Source organism: Leucopleurus acutus, assembly GCF_964270905.1.
Source record: "Leucopleurus acutus genome assembly, chromosome: 3".
Classification (NCBI taxonomy): Eukaryota; Metazoa; Chordata; class Mammalia; order Artiodactyla; family Delphinidae; genus Leucopleurus; species Leucopleurus acutus.
In genome coordinates, this window is record NC_139145.1 from 149,168,580 (window position 1) to 149,195,507 (window position 26,928).

The window sequence follows — 26,928 nt, forward strand, 5'->3', positions numbered from 1 at the left end:
TAAGTAAATAAGCAAACAAATAAATAAAATAAATCTATTAACAAGACTATAACACCAAAGACTTAGACAAATTTTAAAATTTGTTATGTTTCCCTTTGCTGAAAAATATTATTTGTTCTTTGCAGATGTATCTATATCCTTGCCTAAACACTGGCTCCTAGGAAAAGGGCTAATGGTCAAGAAGAACAAACAGTGTTGACCTTTTCTTTCACGTCACCCTAAACAACAGACTGTGAAATGCATTTGACCTGGATGTGGAGTGCACTGGCTAAACCAATGATTTCTCAAACCTGGTGTCATTGAGGGCTTTAATACCCCAGGCTTCAGGCTTTGGTACATACATCCATGACCTATTGTGATTGCCAAGTCCATGACAGGTGGGCCAGGCTGTATCTTGGTTGTGAGGGTTGGCATTTCCTTGAAGGAAATGGATCTCCTTACCATGACTCATCCTGGGGAAGAAAAGAGAGCCTGTGGGGATGATTCTCCAATATGCCTATTGGAAGGTGCTGAGGTGGCTCCACATCTCATGGAAGATGAGCTATACACGTAATCAGAGTTTGGAGGTGGGTACTTACCGGAGCAGTTATAAGCAGAGGATTCACCATGAAGCCAGTGAAGCTTAGTCATCAGTGTCCCTCACTTTGCAGAGGTCTTGGGAGGAACCTTAGCAATGTGTATACATGGTCATGTTTTAAAACTTGCAAAGTAAAATCTTTTTGTATAATTTTTCTTATAGAGAGCCCCAGAATTATATCAATTTCATTCCCCACAGAATCTGAGTCTGTCTTGATTCTAAGATAATCTATATTGAACTTTTGTTATCTCCAAGCCTTCAGTAAAGTTCAATGAAATGTTGCAGCCTTGTCTTGGCTATTCTTTTGAGGAATTGAAGGAGATTGGGTTTACACTGAGAGTGAAATGCTACAGGATTATAGCAATATCCTGGAGAAGCTACTTATTGTGCAGTAGTTGACCAATGGAGATTGGAAAAGTGATCTGGGCACTGACCATTTGGAGTCAGATGACCCTGGCAGTGCTTGGGAAAGTGTGGGCCAATGCAGGAGTATGCCTTGACCAAACACTCTCACCACCAGTCCTACATGTATTAGAGGGAAAGGAGCCTTGAAAGAAATCCTTAACCCTACTCATTATGCATGTAGGAGCTATTGGTGTTATATTCATTTTAAAGAATAAGGAACTAAAGAGAACAGAGATGAAGAAAATAACAAGCAAGACTATAAAACTAGTTAGTAGAATTCATAGGAATGGAACCCAAGTCTTCTGATTTCATGGTAAATTTTTACCATCCTGAAAGTGGTGAAATCTTGAGGGTCAGAAGTTCCCATCTAGGAAAACTGAACAAAAGTAGAAACGCAGATTTAAGCTAATTTAGTTGCTGTTGTGGTGAGATATTTACAATTTTGTATGAAGAGCTTGGTAACATTTGGGATTCTTGTTTGAACAAGAATTTCAAACTGGACTTTACTGTCAAAGCTGTGTTACTGTGTATCCACTTCCTGATTCCATTTTTAAGAAATCCAAAAGCAGGTAAAACTAACCTGTGGTGAAGGCAATCAGAAAGTGATTGAAGAGGGGGCCAGGGGAACTGACGGGAAAGGGAACTCAAGGGAGCTTTCTTGTTCTATATCTTATTACAATCATCAAAACTTATCAAACCAAATACCTAAGAATTGTGTATTTTGTTGTATATGAATTAAGCTTCAGTAAAAATATAAAATGAGACTAACCAAAACACCCATAAAAATAAAAATTAAAACTCTGTTACTCTGCAGAGTCGTGAGTAAAGCTTCTCAAGACTCCAGGAGGTAAGATTAAGATTCTCTGTTCTTCCTGTTGCAGGGGAAAATGTTTCCCCACAGTAATGTGTGTCACACATCTGTCTCCCTTTTATCTCTTACTGTCACTGGAGAACAATGCCATTGGCAGACACAGTATGATTATCAGGCAAAACAATATTATTACTGGAAAAATTGGCAAGTTGTTTTCAGCAAAATCTTTTCCCAATCACAGGGTCGCATTTCCTTTCCTTCTATTCTCTGATATTCCAGTCTCTCTGCTGCAGTTTTTTAAAAAATAAACTCTAGAGTGGCCCTATAATTCTAAGTGCTATGTATTTCTGTTCTTCTGGACTCTGGCTCAACAGGATTAATTCCAAGTAAAGTAAATACAGACTTGGTTTTGTTGTTGTTTACTTTTGAAAAGTTTTACATTAATTACCTTATTGGTCTATTTTTTAATAAATGTATATATATTTTCTGAAATATAACCTTGATGTAAATAAATTTATTCCCAGAGATAACCACTGTTCACATCTAAATGTACTCTTCTTTTGTTGTGTTCTGTAGTTGAGATCATGAGATCATTTGTATTCACCTTTTCTAACATAACATTATAGCATAAGAATTTTCTGACATTATTAGAACCACTTTTTAGGGCGGGATATGCTTGATAATTATTGCCCCTTTATTTTTGAATTGGTCAAATAATTCTATCCACTTTCAGATGATAATTATTTTATATCAGTTAATCAATTAATAAATCAATGTCTGTCAACAGCATTTTTTCAAGTTCCCATGTAAATCAAAATTAGAAACATTTGTCCAAAATAATAGGCAGATTGTGAGCAACTGGAGGCCAGCGGTAATATTTCCTCCATCTTCGAATTCTCCACAGTGCCAACACATAATAGGAATTAACTAAGCACTTATAGATTGAATGAGTGAATGAATGATGACCATTAGATAATATTTCCAGGAATCAAGACTCGAGAGGTAGGTGGATAGACCTCAGTGCCTACCACTTGCCTTCTGGAAGTAAGTGTACTGAGGGACTCTCAATCAACAGTAGAATGCCTTTTAGACTAGTTCTCTAGACTAGCTCTGTGTTTATAAGCCACCTTGTAACACCAGCATGAACTCTACATTGACACTGCTCAACAAATTTTGCTTAAAGATTTTAGATGTTCCAGCCATAAATTTTCTAGTTTTTTTAAGCTAATTATCACTGAATATAATTTGGAATTGCATGTTGTGTGATGCCCCTTTGTATTATACCAGTTGCTTATTTCTTGAATATCATAGAGGGCTTTCAGAACAGAAATTCTGGATATTCTAGAGATTCTTTATTCACAGAATGACTGAATCTTAAAACGTTTAGATCTAGAGAAGACATAAGTGATCACCTATTTCAAGTTCTCTTTTTAAAGAAGAGGGAGGTAGTCAGTTGATTTACCAAGGCCATTGAGCTAACCAGAACTGGTGTAGCAGCATTTTGACTCCCTTTTTCATGTTCTGCATGTTACAGTACACTGCCTCATGTGGATCTGTTCTGTGGTTCATTAAGAGCAACTCATGTTGGGGAAATATTATTTCCATTTTCGATAATATTACTAAGATAAGGGTAATGCATAAAAATATAATGCATCCGGACTTAAGCAGGACATTTGACAAGATATTTTATATCTTTGTGCTTATATAGAGCAATAAAAACTGGATGCTGGAACTGTTAGCATTTTTTAGTGATTCATTTTATTTTTTGACCTTGTGAAAAATAATATAGATACATAAATATGGAAAAAGCATAAATGTGCAGCTTAACAAATTATTATAAGACAGACACATGTATAATCACCAACCAAATAAGAAATAAAACATTGTCAATTCTAAATTAGGGCTGTTATGAATAATAGCTGGGGTTTTTTTCATGCATGCTGGTATACACATATATCCATTTCTGTTGAAAATGCACATACTTTATGATCCAGAAATTCTGCTCCTAGGATCATCATGTATATGTATCTTGAACTTTAGTAGACAATGCTTAGAGTTTTCCAAGTTGGTTTTACCTATTTACACCTTCACCAGTTATATATGAGATTTACCATTGATCTACATCCTCACCAAACGTGGCATTTTTTGTTAGCGTTTTAAATTTTTGCCAGTCTGATTTCTGTATATCTCATGATAGTTTTGATTTGCATTTACCTGGTTACTAGTGAGATTGAACAACTTTTCATATCTTTATTAGCTATTTGGCTTTCCTATTGTGATGTGCCTGTTCAAATCTTTAGCCTACTTCTCAACTATGTCTGCTGGTATTCTTTATATATCCTGGAATGATATTCATTGATTGTATATGATGAAAATATCTTCGCAACTCTTTTCATGCCCTTAATAATGTTTTTTGATAAGCAGAAAATTTTCATTTTAACGTAGTCAAATTTAGCAGTTTTTCCCTTTATGATAAATACTTTTTGCATCTTATTTAAGAAATCTCTTCCTACTCTGAAAATATTCAGAGTGAAGATATTCAGTGAAAATATTCTCTGATATTAATTTCTAAAATATTTATTGTTTTGCTTTTCACATTTAGGTTCACAATTCACCTGCATTGGTTTTTGTATATGGTGTGGTATGGAATCAAATTTCATTCTCTTCAGTATGAATATTCACTTGTCTCTGCACCATTAGTGAAAAGACTTGTGCTTTCCTCAATGAACTGCAATGCTGTCTTTTGCATAAATTTTCTTTATGTGGGTCTTTTGTTATGGCTCTCTCTTCTGTGCCAATGATCTATGTATCTCTTCTCACAATACTACACTGAAGACTATTAGAGCTTTATAATACATATATATATATATATATATATATATATATATATGGTGAAACAAGTCTTTCCTTCCTGATTTTCTTCTCTAAAAGCTCATTGGTTTTCTGGTCATGATAGAGTAACAGAGAAAAGAGAGGAAGGAAGGAAGGAAAGAAGGGGAGGAGGGAGGAAGGAAGGAAGGAAGCAAGGAAGGAAGGTAGGAAAGAAGGAAGCAAGGAAGCAAGGAAGGAAGGAAGGAAAGAAGGAAGGAAGGGTCAGGGACGGAGGGAGGAATAGATCCAGCACAATTCCTACATCTTACTCCTACAATCGGGAACGCTTTAAACAGGTTTATGAAGGTGGACATTGTTGGTTTATGTAGTACTGTTTCTGAAATCTTCTGTTCAGCATTCTTCAATTTTAGAATCTAAAAAATTCAGCTCAACCCACCAGTATTTATTGAACATCTACTAAGTACCCAATCTTGTAGTAGGTGTTATAAAGCATTCATAAGAGTCTAAGTTAAAATCGAAATATTTAGAGCTCACCTACTCTTTTTTTTTCATTTGTAAGTTTGCTCTATGAGGGTTAAGGAGAGTACTGAGTTTCGGGTTTTACTGTAATTTCTCCAGAAAAGAGACAACTAGATTCCATCTAAGTATCTTAAGCCTAACAGAAGTTAACCCTTAATCCAATCTGGAATTTAAAAAAAAAAAAATTGAGAAAATAAAAACAAAGATATCCTAATAAACCACTTAAAATATTTAGGGGGGTTCCCTGGTGGCACAGTGGTTGAGAGTCCACCTGCCGATGCAGGGGACATGGGTTCATGCCCCGGTCCGGGAAGATCCCAAGTGCCGTGGAGCGACTGGGCCCATGAGCCATGGCCGCTGAGCCTGCGCATCCGGAGCCTGTGCTCCGCAATGGGAGAGGCCACAACAGTGAGAGGCCACAACAGTGAGAGGCTCACGTACCACACAAAACAATATTTATATATATATATATATTTACGGAGTTCAGGACTCATGTACGTTGATCACTGACCAACACTAAAAATGAATCACTACTGTCTGTCAAAGCTTGAAGCATCACACCAGTCACACAACATTCAGTGAACATCTCAGTCATTCTTAGGATTGATTCTAACAGGCATAATTTTCTATATTTAATCTTTTTTAAAATTTTATTTTATTTTTATACATTAAGTTCTTATTAGTTATCTATTTTATACATATTAGTGTATATATGTCAATCCGAATCTCCCAATTCATCACACCAACAACAACACCACCACCCCCACTTTCCCCCCTTGGTGTCCATACGTTTATTCTCTACAGCTGTGTCTCTATTTCTGCCTTGCAAACCAGTTCATCTGTACCATTTTTCTAGATTCCACATATATGCGTTAATATACAATATTTGTTTTTCTTTTTCTGACTTACTTCACTCTGTATGACAGTCTCTAGGTCCATCCACGTCTCTACAAATGACCCAAATTTGTTCCTTTATATGGCTGAGTAATATTCCATTGTATATATGTGCCATATCTTCTGTATCCATTTATCTGTCAATAGACACTTAGGTTGCTTCCATGTCCTGGCTATTGTAAATAGTGCTGCAATGAACACTGGGGTGCATGTGTCTTTTGATTTATTGTTTTCTCTGGGTATATGCCCAGTATGGGATTGCTGGGTCATATGGTAATTCTATTTTTAGTTTTTTAAGGAACCTCCACACTGTTCTCCATAGTGGCTGTATCAAGTTACATTCCCACCAACAGTGCAAGAGGGTTCCCTTTTCTCCACACCCTCTCCAGCATTTGTTGTTTGTAGATTTTCTGATGATGCCCTTTCAAACTGGTGTGAGGTGATACCTCATTGTAGTTTTGATTTGCATTTCTCTAATAATTAGTGATGGTGAGCAGCTTTTCCTGTGCCTCTTGGCCATCTGTATGTCTTCTTTGGAGAAATGTCTATTTAGGTCTTCTGCCCATTCTTTGAGTGGGATGTTTGTTTTTTTAAAATTAAGCTGCATGAGCTGTTTATATAGTTTGGAGATTAATCCTCTGTCCGTTGATTTGTTTGCAAATATTTTCTCCCATTCTGAGGGTTGTATTTTTGTCTTGTTTATGGTTTCCTTTGCTGTGCAAAAGCTTTTAAGTTTCATTAGGTCCATATGTTTATTTTTGTTTTTATATCCATTACTCTAGGAGGTGGGTCAAAAAAGATCTTGCTGTGATTTATGTCAAAGACCGTTCTTCCTATGTTTTCCTCTAAGAGTTTTATAGTGTCCGGTCTTACATTTAGGTCTTTAATCCATTTTGAGTTTATTTTTGTGTATGGTGTTAGGGTGTGTTCTAATTTCATACTTTCACATATAGCTGTCCAGTTTTCCCAGCACCACTTATTGAAGAGACTGTCTTTTTATTGAAGAGACTGTCTTCTTTTCTCCATTGTATATGCTTGCCTCCTTTGTTATAGATTAGTTGACCATAGGTGTGTGAGTTTATCTCTGGGCTTTCTATCCTGTTTCATTGATTTCATTGAAATTTCATTTCATTTCTGTTTTTGTGCCAGTACCATATTGTCTTGATTACTGTAGCTTTGTCATATAGTCTGCAGGGAGCCTGATTCCTCCAGCTCCGCTTTTCTTTCTCAAGATTGTTTTGGCTATTTGAGGTCTTTTGTGTTTCCATGCAAATTGTGACATTTTTGTTCTACTTCTGTGAAAAATGCCATTGGTAGCTTGATAGGAATTGCATTGAATCTGTAGATTGCTTTGGGTAGTATAGTCATTTTCACAATATTGATTCTTCCAATCCAAGAACATGGTATATCTCTCCATCTCTTTGTGTCATTTTTGATTTCTTTCATCAGTGTCTCATAGTTTTCTGCATCCAGTTTTTGTCTCCTTAGGTAGGTTTATTCCTAGATATTTTATTTTTTTTGTTGTAATGGTGAATGGGATTGTTTCCTTAATTTCTCTTTCTGATCTTTCATTGTTAGTGTATAAGAATGCAAGAGATTTCTGTGCAATAATTTTGTGTCCTGCAACTTTACCAAATTCATTGATTAGCTCTAGTAGTTTTCTGGTGGCATCTTTCGGATTCTCTATGTATAGTATCATATTATCTGCAAAGAGTGACACTTTTATTTCTTCTTTTCCAATTTGTATTCCTTTTATTTCTTTTTCTTCTCTGATTGCTGTGGCAAGGACTGCCAAAACTATGTTGAATAATAGTGGCGAGAGTGGACATCCTTGTCTTGTTCCTGATCTTAGAGGAAATGCTTTCAGTTTTTCATCATTGAGAATGATGTTTGCTGTAGGTTTGTCATACATGACCTTTATTATGTTGAGGTAGTTTCCCTCTATGCCCACTTTCTAGAGAGTTTTTTATCATAAATGGGTGTTGAATTTTGTCAAAAGCTTTTTCTGCATCTATTGAGATGATCATATGTCTTTTATCCTTCAATTTATTATTATGGTGTATCACATTGACTGATTTGTGTATGTTGAAAAATCCTATATTTAATCTTTTAAAAGCCTTTGAAAATTTTTCTTGAAAATAAACATATCTCAGAATATCAATGTAGAAAACCGATAGAAGTAAAGCTCCTCTAATTGACAGATAAGACGCTGTCCTCAAACTGCTCCACCCCCCCTCTGTTACAACCCATAGCCTCTGATTTATCTCCAGGGCCTCTCCAGTTATCTCTCTTGGGATCCCTGGATGCCTAACAGGGATTACTAAAAATGATAGTCAGCATCAGAAATGGTTATCAAAAATTAACCTTGAATTAGAAAATTGAGTTGGTTCCTTCTCTTTTTTTTTTTTTTTTTCTTTTTTTTTTTTGCGGTACGCGGGCCTCTCACTGTTGTGGCCTCTCCCGTTGCGGAGCACAGGCGCCGGACGCGCAGGCTCAGCGGTCATGTCTCACGGGCCCAGCCGCTCCACGGCATGTGGGATCTTCCCAGACCGGGGCACGAACCCGTGTCCCCTGCATCGGCAGGCAGACTCTCAACCACTGCGCCACTAGGGAAGCCCAGTTCCTTCTCTTTTGAATCTAAACTGGTTTTGAGAACAGTGCCTGACTCCTGGTAGATGATCTACAATGACCTGGATAACTTCTTGAACTGTCTAGAGCAGTGGTCCCCTACCTTTTTGTCACCAGGGACCGTTTTCGTTGAAGGTGATTTTTCTACAGACCGGTGGTGGTTGGAGGGGATGGTTCAGGCGGTAATGCGAGCAATGGGGAGCCCCACATGAAGCTTTGCTCGCTCACTGCTCACCTCCTGCTATGCAGCCCTGCTCCTAACAGGCCGTGGACTGATACCAGTCCGTGGCCTGGGGGTTGGGGACCCCTGATCTAGAGGAAAGTCTCTAAGGAAGCCAAGAAGTTCCACTTAAGAAGGTTTTTTTGTCTCCCTCTTTTTTACTCTAAGGAACGTTTGTAGTCAATACCCTAAATCCCTGGTTAGTCTACAGAACCATGTCACATAGACTAGAACCTTGTATCCTGGAGCATTACGTAACTCACATGTCAAAAGGCAGACAAGCACTGAGCTCCATGTTGTCTTTCCTCTAGAATGAGAAAATTGCTGAATCTATCCCCTTAATTTCAGGGCTAACGATTTCATAGAGCTTAACTGAACCTCAGGCAGCATGAAGAAGAGCTTCACAAGGAGCTTTTCCTCTAAATTCAGGAGAACATATAAACCTGCATCTAGGCATAAAGCCTGTTGGATGAGTTCACCAAAGGAAGAGTGACCTTATTCTGGTCTCCCTCATCTCTCAGTTTAAGGTGGGCCTCTCACCGGTCTGGACCTTTTCCTAAACCAGGGGTAACAGGTGAAACTGAGGAAGCATTAACACATATGTGTAGGAAAGGTAAAAAGAAGTGAAGAAAAGTAGAAAGACAAATTATTAAAAAATTAAAAGAAAAGAGCAAAGAATCAAGCAAGATAGCTTGCTCACCCTTGGACACGTAGCGACCTTTCTTTTCTGTGTGGTGCCTCATTCTCCTTGCATCCAGGTGGTGGCACTGGTGCTCTTTCTGCCTTACCCTGTGGGCCGCATTCAGCTTGTGTCCCTAAAATAGGAGGAACTCTAGGAGGTAAAGGAAGAGATGAGGGGCACTTGGCTTCCCAGTTTTGGGTCTGTTGAAACAAATCTTCCTGAAGGACCATTCCTCTGTAACGCATTGCTTTAACAAGGATGTGGCAGTCTGTGAGCAAGGGAAGAAAAAAGGAAAGGAATTGGGATTATAATGGAATGTAGACTATGAGTGGAGCATTCAGGGACTGAGAAGGGAGAAGTACTCCAGTTTTTAAGGCAGTCTTAAAGATGGTTGGATTAGACAATATATATCCTAAATTATGCAGATTGTTTCCACAAACACATAGTACAGTTTCTATCATTCACAAAAACTTGTATAGCCCCAAAGCCTATATAAACTTCCCCATTCTGTTACTCTATACAGTGCCTGATTTTACAGATGGGAAGAAAAAAAGCATAGAGAGGTCTGCTGCCTTAGGCAAGGTCACATAGCTAGACAGTGATAAAGTTCTCTGGAGTCCTTTACTGGGTGAGCAGAAACACCAAATGATAAAGACAGAGCTTCATGACTGTGTTGGACTCTGACTTGGAATTTTTTCTGATTAAGCTAAGAAATTCTCTATATCATAGGTGCTTTTGGACACACCCCTTGCAGATAAGCTTTTTTCTATGTGTATCTAAAACTTAAGACTCAAACATAGAAATGGATCTAAATTGCAAAGAGACCATGTCAGGCTTTCAAGTGGTCCTGGAAGAATGATCACTAGTCTTGTTCATCAAGCAAATATATTGCGTCATGACCTACAAATGAGAAAAATAGCATTTTGAATACTTCCATTTGAGAATTCTTCAATTAAGCTACAGAGAAAGGATTTCAAATGGACACGGTAGTAAAACATACAAAAACTTGGGTCGAGACACGTTGGTTTCTAGTTCTTCCCTCGTCTCTATGAGACTATGTGATCATGTGTAAACCGCTTAATCTTCCTGCACCCCCAATTTTCTTCCCTGTAAAAAAAGATGACTTCAGCTGGATTAATCTTTAAATCCCATCTATCCATCCAGCCATCATGATTCTTTCTAAACTGCCTTTGTGAGCAAGTGTTCCTCCACTGAAACTTTCTCGGGGGTTTTCTTCACAGTATTTCAATACCACTATAATACACTGCTGCAACGTGTAAACCTAAACTTTGACCAGCGTTGTCCATGGGGTTAGTGTATTTAGCTGTGTGTCTTGTTTAAATACTCACCATTTCCGTGGTTATTTAGAACTCTATTGTCAACTCTCAGTTTTTGCAGACAAAGAGAAAACAGGGCTAGAATAGTCTAGGAATGAACATGAGTTCCTGGAATGAATGTCACCCAAGATCCTACCATACAACTAAGGTAAGAGCGACCAGAGCACACAGGGAAAGTGAAGGTACATGTTTCACTGGTAGCAAAAGTTCCTTCTCTTTTCTTTTCCTTTTTTTTTGGCCAAATATTCATTTTTCTTAGATAACAACATGCTATGTTAACACAAACTGTATTTGTGTGTAGTTGTGTTCTCTTTATAGGAGAAAATATTTGTGTCTGTAGAAGATTTGAATTGATCACTAAATAGTATTCATACTAACTAAGGAAGCATACACACTTCAGAGTTCAAAGGGCAGTTCTATCCTGGGCAATTGACACCATCTTGTTCATAATGACGTATATATTTCCCTTCTACTACACGGCTTTGTGCTTCCTGGAACTATGAGGTCATTGGTTACTGCTGGTTAATGTTCATCTGCCTAAAGCTTCTGATTTAATGAGAAATTAGGCAGGCAAAAGATATGATTCTGTTCTGGCTTCTCGACGTCTACATTTAGTCAAAGGATCTGATCCAAATATGGTTGGGTATTTATCTGAAAAGCAGACCAATCGCATGAGCACACGTGACTCAAGAATCATTAATGACTGTCTGTTAAGTTTGTGGCATCTTCTCTCTTACTGACATTACGGTAAAAAGATATTTGACTGAATCTTTTAAAATGCACTGCTAAAGTAAAACCGAGGGGTATGTAAACTGTTATTACTTGGGTAATGGGTTGTTCCAGGTTCCTCAGAATTTATGTACTAACACTGTCCACATTCAACTTCCCTTTTGGCCCCTTTTCCCTGTTTTGCAAATCGAGCCAGTTTCCTTTAAGATGAAAAGTGATGTAAAGAATGTTTACAGACCTTTGATAATTTTCATACTCTGGAACCCTAGTAGATGTGTTAATGGCTTTTGGCAGGACAGCAAGAGAACCTTGAGCTCACCTAGGCTCCTCTAACCCTAAATTGTGGTGGGGTGCTTTTGTGAGGTTTTAGACTAGTAAACAAAGTGCACTTGAACCCTTTCCTGCTTCTACTCTTCCTGAAACCTTGCTCTTTTTAGGTTCTTCTTTGGTTAAAAGGGTAAAATAATTAATGCGGGTGGCCCCCCACTTGGCAGAATTGTTGCCCTCCCCAGCACCTGATTTCTTGTTCAAATTCTATCTTCCTTCAGTACTCTGGGCAAGTATTTCCTGACTCCCAGCCCAGTGCCTTTGAAATATTTACAAGCTGCAGTTCTCTTTGCTCAGACATAATCCTCTATGGGCACTCACGGGCAAAGCAGATAAAGTGTTGTTGAAATGTATGTAGAGGGCCCAGAGCCCCACTTGACTATCTTCTTCTCCCCATCACCCCACAGCTGCCCATGAAAGGGACTCATGAACCCCTGAGATAGGCAAAGCTAAGTTTCAGCACTACTGCCCTGCTCAAAAATATTTTCCTTCTTCCTCTGGACTATTTTATTACTGTTTCTAACATTCATTCATTTATTCATTCATTCAGCAAATATTTATTGAGACCAACTATGACTCCCTGGCACTCAGTTATGTATGGCCTGACTGTAACACCTAATTATGTTGGAATTCTCAGTTCAAATGTCCACCTCTCCATAGACTGTGGGTTCTCCCTGGATCTTCTGATCCTACACAGAACTCAGAACATAATACCTGCTTGATTTCCCATATATCCACAGGTCTCTGCCCAAATGCCATCTTATTTGAGAGGCCCTTGCTGACCATCCAAACTCAAATCATACCTCTTTCACCCTGTCTCCCTCTGTGCCCTTAGTCTGCTTTATATTTTTCCCATAACACTTGTCACCATTTGGTAAATTATATATATATGTATGTATATATATATATATATATCTGCTCTAGAATGTAAACCTCTTGTTTATCCTCAGCATCTAGAACAGTGCTGGGCGCTTAAGTTTGTACTCATTAAATATTTGTTGAAGGGATGAGTGAATAAATGAACTGAGAAAATATGGCTATATATTTTTAGCTATTAGAAAGATATTTCTATTAAAATGTGTGTGTGGCTCTGTCCCTCACTGGAATGACCCTTATTTGAGAATAAATCTATGTCTCATGTTTCTCTCTATCCTATACTTGTTTCTATCTCCCTCTGTGCCCAGCACAGCATCTTGCTTAGGCAGATGCTCCATATATTTCTTTAGTTGACTGATTAAAGGGAGGGAAGAAGGAGAAATGATGCTGTATTACTTTGCTATGGCTTCCATCACAGACCACCACAGACTGGATGGCTTAAACAACAGAAATTTATCTTCTCACAGTTCTAGAAGCTAGAAGTCCAGGATCAACATGAAGGCAGGGTTAAGAGGCCTCTTTCCTTGGCTTGTAGATGACCGTCTTCTCCCTATTTCTTCACATTATCTTCCCTCTATAGCTATGCTCAAATGTTCTCTTTTTATAAGGGCACCAGTTTTATAATAGGGCCCACCTTACTGACATCATTTAACTTAATCACTTCTTTGAAGCCCTATCTCTAAATACAGTCATATTCTGAGGTACTGGGAGTTAGGGTTTCAATATATTAATTTTTTGAGGACACAGTTCAGCCTGTAATAGAAACTATCCTGTAGTACAGGTGCCTAAAAGGGCCCCACAAGCCAGTAAAAGGCTGTGTTCCCAAGAGGAGCATGGGGGCACTGAGCTTAAAGGAGAAAAACAATGAGAGGCAGAGAGAGACAGAGAGAGAAATATCTTTGGTGAAGCCAATGAAGAATACCTATCATCTCATAGGAAAACTGCATAGAAATCTCTTTTGCCCTACTTTCTGATGAGTAGGTAAGGTTGGGGAGACAATTGGGGAAATTGGGAAACAGAAAATAGTAAAGTAAATCTTTTTATAGCTGTAACTAAGGAGTTAGTACTGTGTTATATAGCTATTTTTATTTACTTGAAGTTTCCAGTTGCCAATAGCAGTTAAAGAGCTATGAGAACACCTTACGAATTGTTATATGCCTAAGTGACAGACTTTTTAAAATAAGCAAACATAGCTCTGCATTACTAATTCCTATTAAGCCTATAGCTGTGAAGAATCCTAGATCTTTCTTTTCCCACCTGAGCCTATAGATATTCAATCTCTCTGATGTGAGTTCAGTTTCACACAACCAAATATTGATCATTTCTCTAACATACCTAGAGCATACTGAATTTAAACCTCCCCCCAACAGTTAGTTATTTGGTGGGAGCTAAGAAAAAGGATTTAGAGCCAGGCAATATTTAGGAGGGAGCTCTCCTCTGATGATTTCTCTGTAGCGTCTGCTGTTTTTCAAATATTCCATTCACAGGAAATGGATTATAATGATGGTGTCCCAGAGCAGTGTAAACATCTGGGGTAGCCTTGTCCAAACAGACTTCTGTCACATAATCCTCTTCCCTAACACCCTCTCTGCCTTTCTTTTGCGAGAATATAAAGCCTGTATTCTTCAGCCCAATATTCAAAGCTTCCATTCTCAACTTACCTTCTCTCTCCCCCATGCAAACCATTCCAGCCAAGCTCATGCCGAGAGCTCTCCTAGCAAGTTAAGCTCATTCCCACCGCTGTGCCTTTGCTCAGTCTATCTCTGCACCTGAAGTGCTCTGTTCCCTCTTCATCTGCTTAAACTCTGCTCACTCTCCTTCCACAGCTCATTTAGAATCTTCCTCTTCATAAAGTTGTCCAGGCCACCACGACCTCCCCCCCTCCTCTGTATCCTCATTGTGCCCCACTACTCGGTGACCACAAGCCAGCATCACCTGGAGCTGGTTAGAAACACAGAAGCTTAGGCACCATTCAGACTTCCCACTGGAAGCTGAGTTTCAGCAAGATTCCCGGGGGACCATAGCACATCAAAGTGTGAGAGGCCCTGCGATCTGCTGGCTGAACCTCCTTTGACTCTTCCACACCGCCTTCATGGTATCGCTTACTTTATTGCTTTGAATTGTTTGATTTTCAAACATATTATACTTTGTAGCACTCAGCCTCTTTCAAAATGAATCTGTGAGTCAACTGACAAATATAATCTGAACATCTGTATAATAGGAAACTAACCCCTGAAAAGTTAAAGTCTGACACAAATTTTCCTTATGGGAAAACATGCAAGAGGACTCATCACATGGCATTCAAAGCAGCCCCTTAAAGAGGGAAGGCATAAGGGCCACTGCCACCCTCTAGGCCATTAGCAAAGACATGGGGCGAGGCAAGGAAGGCCCACAGCAGAACCTGGGGAGTTTGGGGGTATGAGCACTTAGGAGCCTAATCCCAAGCAAAGCTTTGACAAATAGCACATTCTGCAGCGGAGTTCTGTGGTCTCAGAGGGGTGGCCTCTGTCCTCCAGATTTGTCTTCTCTGAAGTCATAGTAGTCGTGGCCTCTGAGGAAAGGAACAGGGAACGACAAAGGAAGACTGATATTCTTTAATACCTCAGAGGATGCATGAGGAGCTTGGTCATTAGGAAAATGCCAAAGACATTCTTGAGGTGTTGGGCGTGGGGAGGAATGACAGTGGGGAGTATAGCTTAGGCAGCAACCTTCATGATGCATTTCCCTTCATGATGCGTGTGTGAGCTTGTGTGTGTGCATGTGTTCATATACTTTTTCACCTTTGGATGTGGAAATAATTTCAAACATTCAGAAAATGCAAGAAATGTCACCTATTGTTAACAAATTGCCCCATTTACTTTATCAATTACGTGTTTCTCTCTCCTTTGCTTTCTCCCTCTCTCCCTTTCTCACTCCCTTTCTATCTGTATATATGTTCACACACATATATAAAATTATTTTTTGAACCATTTGAGAGTAAGGTGCATACATCACGCCCCTTTCCCCCTATATATCTTGGTGTATATTTTTAAGAATATGAACATTCTCTTACATAACCACAGCTACAACTTTAAACTTCATAGTTTCTCATGTGACTGCATTTATCTTGGCCTTGTTTCACCATTAAGATGACCACTTCCTCCTTGATTAACATCTTTGGAGTTGAACTCATGTTCTGACTCTTGAGCATTTTTCACTGTGATTTACTGTTGTGAGTAAAAACCCTTCAGTATAACACCAACTTTTTCCTACAAGCTCTTGACTCTGCTGTGTTCCCATTATGCCCTCTACCAGATAACTGCTAATAACTGGACTGTGGTAATGCAGAGTGTGGAGGTGGTCACTAAAAGTTTCTGCATACTTCATGGACCCAGTTGAAGCATTTGGTCTGAAATACATCCATTACCCTTACAGAAAAATCAGATAATATATTTGAGGAAAAAAATCAAGCCATTTTTATCATAAGCTGTGTCAGGCTTTGGGCTGCAGTTTTAGATTATAGTATCCGCCCCCTTTATCCACTGGAGATATGTTCCAAAACCCCCAGTGGATGCCTGAAGTCACAGATAGTACCAAACAAACTGTATATATATATATAATAGATGTAATATTTTTTATGTTTTTTCCTATACATACATACCTATGATAAACTTTAATTTATAAATTAGGCACAGTAAAAGATTAACAACAATAATAATAAAATAGAACAATTATAAACAGTATACTGTTAGAAAGTTTTGTGGATGTGATCTCTCTCTCTCCCTTAAAATATCTTACTGTACAAATTTAAAGCCCTTTCCATCTTAACTAAGCACTTGTCATGCACTGCAGCCATAACTTTTGCAGTTCGAGGTGGGACAACAAAACTAACACAGATTACTTTCCTTCACAGTTTCGGGGATAGAAGATTCGTTCTTACTGTAGATCTTAGCAACCTCAGCACACAATTTTTTTCTTTCCTTATTAAATAGAGAACTTGCACCTTTTCACTTAAAGGAAGCACTTTGGGGCCATTATTAAGTAAAATAAGGGTTACTTGAACGCAAGTACTTTGATACCATGACAGTAGATCTGATAACTGAGATGGCTACTACGTGACTAATGGGCAGAAATAACTGGACAAAGGGCTGATTCATGTCCCAAGCAAGAAGGAGCAGGACAGGGTGAGATTTTATCATGCTACTCAGAGTGGCATGCAATTTAAAACTTATAAATTGTATATTTCTGGAATTTTTTTTTTTTTTTTTTGCGGTACGTGGGCCTCTCACTGTTGTGGCCTGTCCCGCTGCGGAGCACAGGCTCTGGACGCGCAGGCTCAGCGGCCATGGCTCACGGGCCCAGCTGCTCCGCGGCATGTGGGATCTTCCCGGACCGGGGCACGAACCCGTGTCCCCTGCATCGGCAGGCGGACTCTCAACCACTGCGCCACCAGGGAAGCCCTATTTCTGGCATTTTACATTTAATATTTTCTAACTATTGACCATGGGTAGCTGAAATCACAAAAGGTGAAACCATGGATAAGGGGGGAATACTGTAGTGTCCCTTAAGAGCTTTAGGATATGGAGACAGAATTGAAAATGAAAGAAGTCACACTTTGAAATATGCACACAACTGTACTGATTTTATAAATTAAAATGCTAAAGCTCAGATTTTCAAATCATTAAAAGTAGCATTTCTCACCTGATGTATTATTTTTAAAAATACAGTAGAGCTGAGCCGTAACATGCCCTTCCAAATGAGAAAATGCCTTAATGTTCAAAAGGATCAAATTGTGTGTATGATTAGACTTCCCTGGTGGTCCAGTGGTTAAGACTCTGTGCTTCCACAGCAGTGGGACGCGAGTTCGATCCTTAGTTGGAGAAGTTCCACATGCCGCCCTGTGCAGCCCCCCCAAAAAAAAATTGTGCACATGATTAGTAGGGCAGCTCTTTAAAAATTCTTCTGAAGGGAACTTCATGAAGTCTCTTAAATCCTACTGAATTTGTGCCACGTTATAAGCCCCAATGTCATCAATGAACATAAGTGATTTTTTACTCTTTTCTCACACGTGTATCCCTGTGCTTCACAAAAGAGCTTCTACAAAGAAATGTCTTCTCAATTTAATAAATTGCCCAGGCAGTTTTCATCATTTTGGAATGTTAGAACTAAATTCTAATCACAGTCTTATTCGTGTGTGGAGACCTAGAATCAGGGAATTTGTTCAAACACCTGGTTAGCATGTAGTGTCTAAATTTACATAAAAGTGGGCTTCCCTGGTGGCTCAGTGGTTAAGAATCTGCCTGCCAATGCAGGGAACACGGGTTCGAACCCTAGTCCAGGAAGATCCCACATGCCCTGGAGCAACTAAGCCCGTGTGCCACAACTACTGAGCCTGCGCTCTAGAGCCCGCGAGCCACAACTACTGAAGCCTGTGCACCTGGAGCCTGTGCTCCGCAACAAGAGAAGCCACCACAATGAGAAGCCCTCGCACCGCAATGAAGAGTAGCCTCCACTCGCCGCAACTAGAGAAAGCTCGTGCACAGCAACGAAGACCCAATGCAGCCAATAAATAAATAAATCTATTTTTTAATTTTCTTAAATAATAAATTTACATAAAAGTTAATAGACTGTCCAAAAATAGGGATTCTTCCAATCACCGTTCCCCATTAGGCTGCCTATGAGGTGACTTTTATTAAATTAAGTTAGTCTTTATGAATATATAAGTTATTGATAAATGTTTCATCAAGGCTTAATCCTTGAACTTCTTTTTTTATGTCTCCATTTGCTTCCTTGATGATCCTCTCTAGTCTCATGGCTTTAAATACAATATATGTGCTGATGAATGCCAAATTTATGTTACTAGTCTATCCTCTCTCCTGAACTCCTGAACCATATATAGAGCCATCTATTTGACCATACACTTGGATGAGACCATACATCTCAAATTAGTCCATTCAAATCAAGCTCCTAGTTTTTCTCCCAAACCTCCAACTCCTGCAGTTTTCCCATCTCAGTAGTGGAATCTCATATATACATTGCCACTCTAATTTACAGCAAAGGTGACATTGCAGTTCAGTGCAGTGAAGAATAGTATGTTTAATAAATAGTGTTATAGGAATAAGATATCAAAATAGAAAAAAACATTCATATCCCCTACCTCAAACCATATATAAAAATTAATTCAGGATGGATCATAGACTAACTATAGAAGCTTAAACAATCAAGTTTCTAGAAGAAAACAGATCTTTGCTTCTGGCCTAGACAAAGACCTCCTTAGTGGGACACACACAGCAGTAACCACTTTTAAAAATGATAAAGTGGACTTCATTAAAATTAAGAACTTCTGTTCATTAATATGAATTATTAGGAAAGCAAATAGGCCAGCCCCAAACTGGAAAACTGTACCTGCGATACATGTAGCTAGAAAAGGCTTGTATCTAGAATATACGAAGAACTACAAATCAGTCAGGAAAAATAAAACAATTAAAACAGACAAAACTTGAACACCTGCTTCATATCCAAATGACCAATAAGCCTATTAAAAAGCACACATCATTACCTATCAGAAAAATGCAAATTAAAATCACAAATGTGGTACCAATGCACACCTACCAGAATGGAAAAAAAAAAACCCACAACAACAAGGACTGACAATATCAAGAGCTGGCAAGGATGTCTAGCAACTGGAACTCTCTTATACTGCTGATGGAGTCTAATTCTGTTCAGCAGCTTTTGTTCAAAACTTTTTGGCAGTATTCACTAAAGCTGAACATATGTCCACCCTGTGACAGCATTTCCAACCTAGGAATACTCAAGAAAAACTAATGCATATATCCACCAAAAAATAGATACAAGAATGTTCACGACATCTTTATTCATCATAGCCAAAACCCAGAAGCAACCCAAATGCTCATCGGTAGGAGAATGGATAAATAATGTATATTCATACAGTGGAACACTACTTCACAATGAGAGGGAAAGCAGAGCCACTGATACAGGCAGTGACATCAGTGAATCTCAGATTACAAAGTTAAGCCAAAAAAGCCAGAAAAGCAGTACATATTCTGTGATTCCATTTACATGAAGTTTAAGACCAAGCAAAACTAATCAGTGGTGTTAGAAGTCAAAAGAGCAGTTGCCTTGTTGAGGAGATGTGGAACGGACTGAAAGGGACAAGAAATCTGAGTTGATGGCAATATTCTATATCTTGATCCAGGTGTTGGTTACACGGGTGGATACATATGTAAATTTATTAAGCTATACACTTAAGAGTTGTGTACTGCATTCAAGTTATGTCTCAATTTTTTTAATTCTTCAGAAAAAAAAAATCAAGTCAGATCACATCACTTCTCTATTTAAACCTTCTGATGGCTGGCTTCTCATCTCACTCCTAGAGAAAGCCCAAGCCTTTACTATTTACCATGGCCTATACAATTCTCTCCAACTGCCTGACACTGGATTCCAATCACATTCTACCTGAATATTCCTCAAATGCACCAGGCATTCTTCTATCTCAGGGCCATTGCTCTTGCCTGGAAAGCTCTTTGTACTCATTGCTATCTAACACACCACATATTTACAAATTTTTTACTGTCTCTCTCCTACACTTGATTGTAAGCTTTATGAGGGCAGAGATTTTTGTCAGTTTTGTTCACCACTATATCCCTAGCATCTAGAAGACAGCCTGACATACGATAGATGCTCAATAAATAATTTGTAATGAATGACGAAGCTGTCATCACACCATTTTTGTTCAACATCAGACATCTTTTGTACACACTTCTTATTCTTTCAGCCAGCCCCTTACTCTGACCATCCTGCAGCCATTAATTAAACACAGATTTTGACCAGATAGTCCTGGCTTTAATATGACAGTGACTAACCTTGGACCATACAATGGACCTTTCATTTCTTAAACTGAGGCTTCTCTAATGCCAAAGTACGGGAATCTGATTATAAGATGAGAGTAACCCAGAAGAGTGGGGGAGTTTACTCCACTGAGGCAGCCCTTGACCACTGGGGAGGAAAGCTGATGGATAAATGCTTTCTCCCTTCATCCTCTAGGGCAGAAATAGGAAAACTTTTTCTGTAAAGGGCCAGAGAGAAAATAATTTAGCCTTTTTAGGCCATACAGTCCCTGTCTCAACTGCTTGACTTTGCCATCATAGCCTGAAAGCAGCCATAGAAAATACATCAATGAATGGCATGGATTTGTTTCAATAAAACTCTATTTTCAAAAATAGGTGGTCAGACAGATTTGCTCCAGAGACCAACTCTTGTTCTAGGCAACAGTCTGAGACATATGTCAGAAGACTCATCAGAAGTTCCCAGCAGGAACTTTCCCTCCTTCTCTGTTTCACTCTCCCATCCTTCCCCAGAACCACTTCCCAAATAAACTACCAGCATGCAAGTCTTAGTCTCAGGCTCTGCTTTCAGAGAAACGCAGGCTACATCATCCTTAAAAACATGATTGCATTCTTATTATAAGTCAGATATTGTTTGATTCCTGGTAGGTAAGTATAAATAGTCCTTAATTTTATAACAGGCTATTTTACTGGAAAATATGCCATAATTAAAAATTTTGTACATGAAACCAGATTTTTCTAAGGAACAATGTAATGCTAGCTCTTCTGGTTTCAAGGACCAGGTGTCACTTCTTCCAGAGAAAGCATTTTTAAACTAACATTATTGACCTGGCCAAGACAATAAATAAATATAAAATATTACTTAATGGGCTACCCTGGTGTCACAGTAGTTGGGAGTCCACCTGCTGATGCAGGGGACGCGGGTTCGTGCCCCGGTCCGGGAAGATCCCACATGCCATGGAGCGGCTGGGCCCGTGAGCCATGACCGCTGAGCCTGCATGTCCGGAGCCTGTGCTCCGCAACGGGAGAGGCCACAACAGTGAGAGGCCCGTGTACCGCAAAAATAAAAAAAGAATTACTTAATAAAATAACTTAGATGACCAAACCATACAAAATTCTTATTTTTGTGACTCCTCCCTCAATTTTATTCAACATTATAGAAGAACATTTCTTTTTAAACATCTTTGTTGGGGTATAATTGCTTTACAATGGTGTATTAGTTTCTGCTGTATAACAAAGTGAATCAGCTATACATATACATATATCCCCATATCTCCTCCCTCTTGCGTCTCCCTCCCATCCTCCCTATCCCACCCCTCTAGGTGGTCACAAAGTACCGAGCTGATCTCCCTGTGCTATGCAGCTGCTTCCCACTAGCTATCTATTTTACATTTGGTAGTGTATATATGTCCATGCCACTCTCTCACTTTGTCCCAGCTTACCCTTCCCCCTCCCCGTGTCCTCAAGTCCATTCTCTACATCTGTGTCTTTATTCCTGTCCTGCCCCTAGGCTCTTCAGAACCTTTTTCTTTTTTTAGATTCCATATACATGTGTTGGCATATGGTATTTGTTTTTCTCTTTCTGACTTACTTCACTCTGTATGACAGTCTCTAGGTCCATCCACCTCACTACAAATAACTTAGTTTAGTTTCTTTTTATGGCTGAGTAATATTCCCTTGTATATATGTGCCACATCTAGAAGAACATCTTATGTGAGGAAATTCTGATGGACATCCGTGAGGAAATGCCAAACCACTTAATGGCTGTTGAAAACCCGATCCAGGAATATTATGTGTCCTGCCATATGTTTTCTTTTTAAGTTTCATGGGGTAATATAGCCTTGGGAATTAGTTGTTAATTTTCTGCTATATCCAGTGTTTTCAAAATTTTCCTCATAATTGTCTGCTTTTGCCTGCCATAACTTTGATAAGTGGTAACATGGTTATATCTGCCAATGCACCATAAATATGAAATCACTAACTTGAGTCACTGTAATAAGTCGGGGACAGTGACATAAAGTCCCAACCTGCTACTGCAAACAAACACTGAGAACATTCATACTTGCAATCTATACATTTTTAACCATAGGCACCCATTTCACAAGATTTGATATTGTCCACAAAGATATTTCATAGAGAAGTGTTGATGGCATTACTATTAGAGAAACAGCCAAAAAATAAGTTCTTCTGACGGTAGACTTTCCAACCTGTATGGGCTCATTTTAACTAGAATATGGGGAATCGAATCCTTTCCTCACGTTAGGATGCCAGGGTTCAATGTCTGCCTCCTCCATTTCCTAATTCTGTGGCCTTAGACAACTTACTTCAAATCTCCAAGTCTCAGAGCTTTTTAAATCTGAAAAGTCGGAATAATAATAGTAATACCAATCTCACAGCATTGTTGTGAGGATTAAAGAATAATTTATAAAAAGGAGTCAACACAGTGCCTGACACACAGCAAAAGTCTAGTTAATGTTGACTGCTGCCGCCACCACCATGTCTTTCAACAGACCATTTGAACTTCCTTTATCTTCTCTGGACCATTTAACTCCTTTTTTTCTTTTATGAGGTTTGCTTCCCAAGATGTGAAGCAATGTTTCTCAACCCCTTTAACTCCATTTCTGTAAGCATAAAACTTCATGCAGTACACTCCACATTTGGATAGGCTACCATCAGCATCATTGAAAATCTTCTTAGCTAATTGAGGTAGTTCTTTTGAATTTTTATTTGGCTTTACTTCCTATAGCTGCTGTTATGAAATTATTTAGTCTTATTCCTCCAGGCCTCCATGCTCCTGCTACCCTATCCCATACTGCAACTCCCACAGCACCTGCATCCTCCTGTGTCCTCCAGTTTCTTATCCTCACTCAAGGAGTTCACCAGGGATGAAAGACAAGCAAACCAGTAACTGTAACATAGTTTCCAGAATTTTTCAAGTGCATGCAGTAGACAATTAAAGGAGGGTGCAATAGATTCAACTTAGGATAGAGAGCAGATGCCCTGTCATACAATTCTTCTGCCTTCTAACTGTCCCCAACTTCTTATTAAAGTAGTCAGTCCTCCCACTCACATGAAAATTTGTCTTTTGCTCATCATCACCAGCCCCTGTGGTGATACAATCCTCAACCACTATCCACTCCCCCATTGAAATTCCAATTAGCTCAAAAATAGGATTTTAATTAACTATTTTAAGAGTAAAAGAGTAAACTAGTTCACTCTAAAAGGGATAAATGACCCCTTTCTCAATGTACTAGCTCATTCTACTTTCAGCTCTTTATATTGAAATTCCTTTCCCCTTCATTTGGTAATAAAAATATGAAGGGAGAGTATCAAGAAATGCCAGTGTCCTCCCAAGGGATCTGCATTAAAATCTTGAGCTAGTTATTCCTAAGGGCTACCTTCCCAAAGGTGGAATTTCAGTGTGACTGGCCCAAGTGTATGTGTGTTTGGAGTCGGGGGGAGTGGGGAGGTTTGCCTGGATGTGAACAATTGCCTCTTACATAGCTCTTTGGAAAGTATGAATTTTTTGCATATTAAGTGGTCTTAGAGTAGGCCTTATCTATGAAGAGAAAATTTCAAACCTGATACATGTATTGCTGAGGCATATAAATAGTCCTTTGCAAAAGTATAAGTATCCTTTTAACAGTAGGTAGCTTATGTAAGGGAGAGACAATTTAAAATTGAAATGTAGAAATATGGAATGATTATGAAGTTTCAAGGCAGATTCTTGTTCTGTTGGCAACTTTGAGAAATAAAACTTAGTCCAAGATGATTTGAGAAGATGAATCAGAAGTTAAAGAACACTACACAAATACTTCTGCTGTCTAAGGCTAAATTGCTTTTGGGCATTCCTCCATCTGTAAAGAGACAGGAGACAAGATTAATGTTTGTTTGACATTCTAGCTGTTAGGTATAAAGTTTAGTCTTCAGTGAGGAAAGGGAATCACTTGTAGTTTCAAAAAATGGGAGACAAAAAGCCTTCAGCTAAGGAAGGAAAAGTTTAGACTAGATATTAGGAGAAAGAATGTTCTTATGAACAAGAGCCACAGAGTATTAGAGTAGGTTCCCAAAAGAGGTCAAAAGAGCTGCTGTGCAAAAAAAGAATGGTTTCATTAAGATGTTATAGGAATATAAGGAATGGCTTGAAAAACACAAGTAGAGGCAAGGCCTTTTTCTGATTCTATGGCGTAATAGGTCAGGAGGCTGGGCCACTCAATAGCAATCTGTGTTCATGGCCATAGGGAAAAACAATAAGTTCTGGAAGAATGACACTCTACTAATGAAGACTATAGAGACTAAAGAATCTCCTCCTTCACACTGACATCTAAAATGTCTTTCAGATATCCACTAAGATAAACATACCAGGTCAGAGAGGAAAGAGTCAAAGGTGAGCATGAAACCCAGAACTTCAGAGAATTTCAAACAGATGGACACATACATTTCTAATTCCCTGAAGTCTGGAAACAGAACAATACTTTATGAACTGGCAGATCACCTCATAGGAAGGCCAAAAGTCAGGAATTTTTGTACATACATAATAGGTCAGCTTTTTCAATGACAAATCTTTGGACATTTGAGATTTGGACAATCTTTAAGATTTCTTAAAGGACAATCTTTAAGAAAGACATCTGAAGTTCCAGCTTACCAACCAAAAGTAACACACTGTATTCCTGTTACCAGATCCATATCACATGTCCCATTAAAGTCTGAAGAACTTATTCTAAATTACACTTCTAAAGACCCAAACAAGACTATAAAACTGGGATTCCCTCCTCAGAAAAAAATCTACCGTATGTTTTTGAGCTTTAAAATTTGAACAGAAGAACTTCCTGTGTGTTGGCCAGTGGGTTCTAAACTGAAAAATTCACTCAATCAGCCACTTGCGTAGACACAGCTCCTAACATTTAATGTGACATATTCTTTATTTACTTAACTTATTAGTTTTGATACAGATTTATAGTTACAGTGGTTTTGTGAGGTCGCAAAGTATGAGGATACATGATGAGCAGTAAGTCTGAGACATCTGTCACTCTGTTAATGGGCAGAGTTGATTTGGTTCATCTGACTGGCTAAGCTCATGACACTTCTACCCCTCACTTCCATATTTCTCTCTCATTCTCCTTCAAAGAAAATGAACATCCGTGAGAACAGAAAACTCTTAGAAACTTTAAGAAATCTCAGTGTTCCAGTTAGTATGGCTGTGTAACATACCCAAATTTAGTGGCTTAAAATAATAATAATCATTTATTATTTCTCACAATTTTTATAGCTCAGAAATTCAGAATCTGCTCAGTGGAGTGATTCTGGTTCAGGGACTCTCATGAGGTTGCAGTCATCTGAAGGCTTGACTAGGGCTGCAAGACACATTTAAGGTAGTTCACTCAGTTTTCTGGCAAGTCAGTGCTGGCCTTTGACTGGGACAGCTTGAGTGTCTTCATGGCATCCCTCCAGAGCAGATGATCCAAAAGAGCAAGGCTAAAGCTGCAATGCCTTTAACGACCTAGATTTGGGAGTCACACACCATCACTACTTCTGTATTCCATTAGTCACTCTAGGCCAGCCCTGATTCAGCATGAAAGGGACCACACAACTACATAAATAATAGGAGACTAAGATTATTAGGGACCATCTCAGTAGCTGGCTGTCACACTCAGGCGTAAGCAATATACTGACAAGTCATTTGTGGATACATAAATTATTCACTGAGTCCAAAGTTTCCCTCAACCACTTGGGATAATTGATCTGTTATCATTGTTTTTGCTGTTTCACACCCAAGCTGGGCAGCTCTTTCTTCTCCTTGGACTTGTGGATACCATGTCTTCTCTTCCTCATTTCCAGATAAAACTTACCAGATTCATGTTGAAATACCTATTTTTACAGACACTAGAGCACCGCTGGAGATTCTAGCTTCCAAAGGATTCTGTTCAGCCCCTTTTGGGATTGCTGGGTCATATGGTAGTTCTATTTTTAGTTTTTTAAGAAACCTCCGTACTGTTCTCCATAGTGGCTGTACCAGTTTACATTCCTACCAACAGTGTAGGAGGGTTCCCTTTTCTCCACACCCTCTCCAGCATTTATTGTTTGTAGATCTTTTGATGATGGCCATCCTGACTGGTGTGAGGTGGTACCTCATTGTAGTTTTGATTTGCATTTCTCTAATAATTAGAGATGTTCAGCATCTTTTCATGTGCTTTTTGGCCATCTGTGTGTCTTCTTTGGAGATGTTCAGCCCCTTTTGAATTCATTC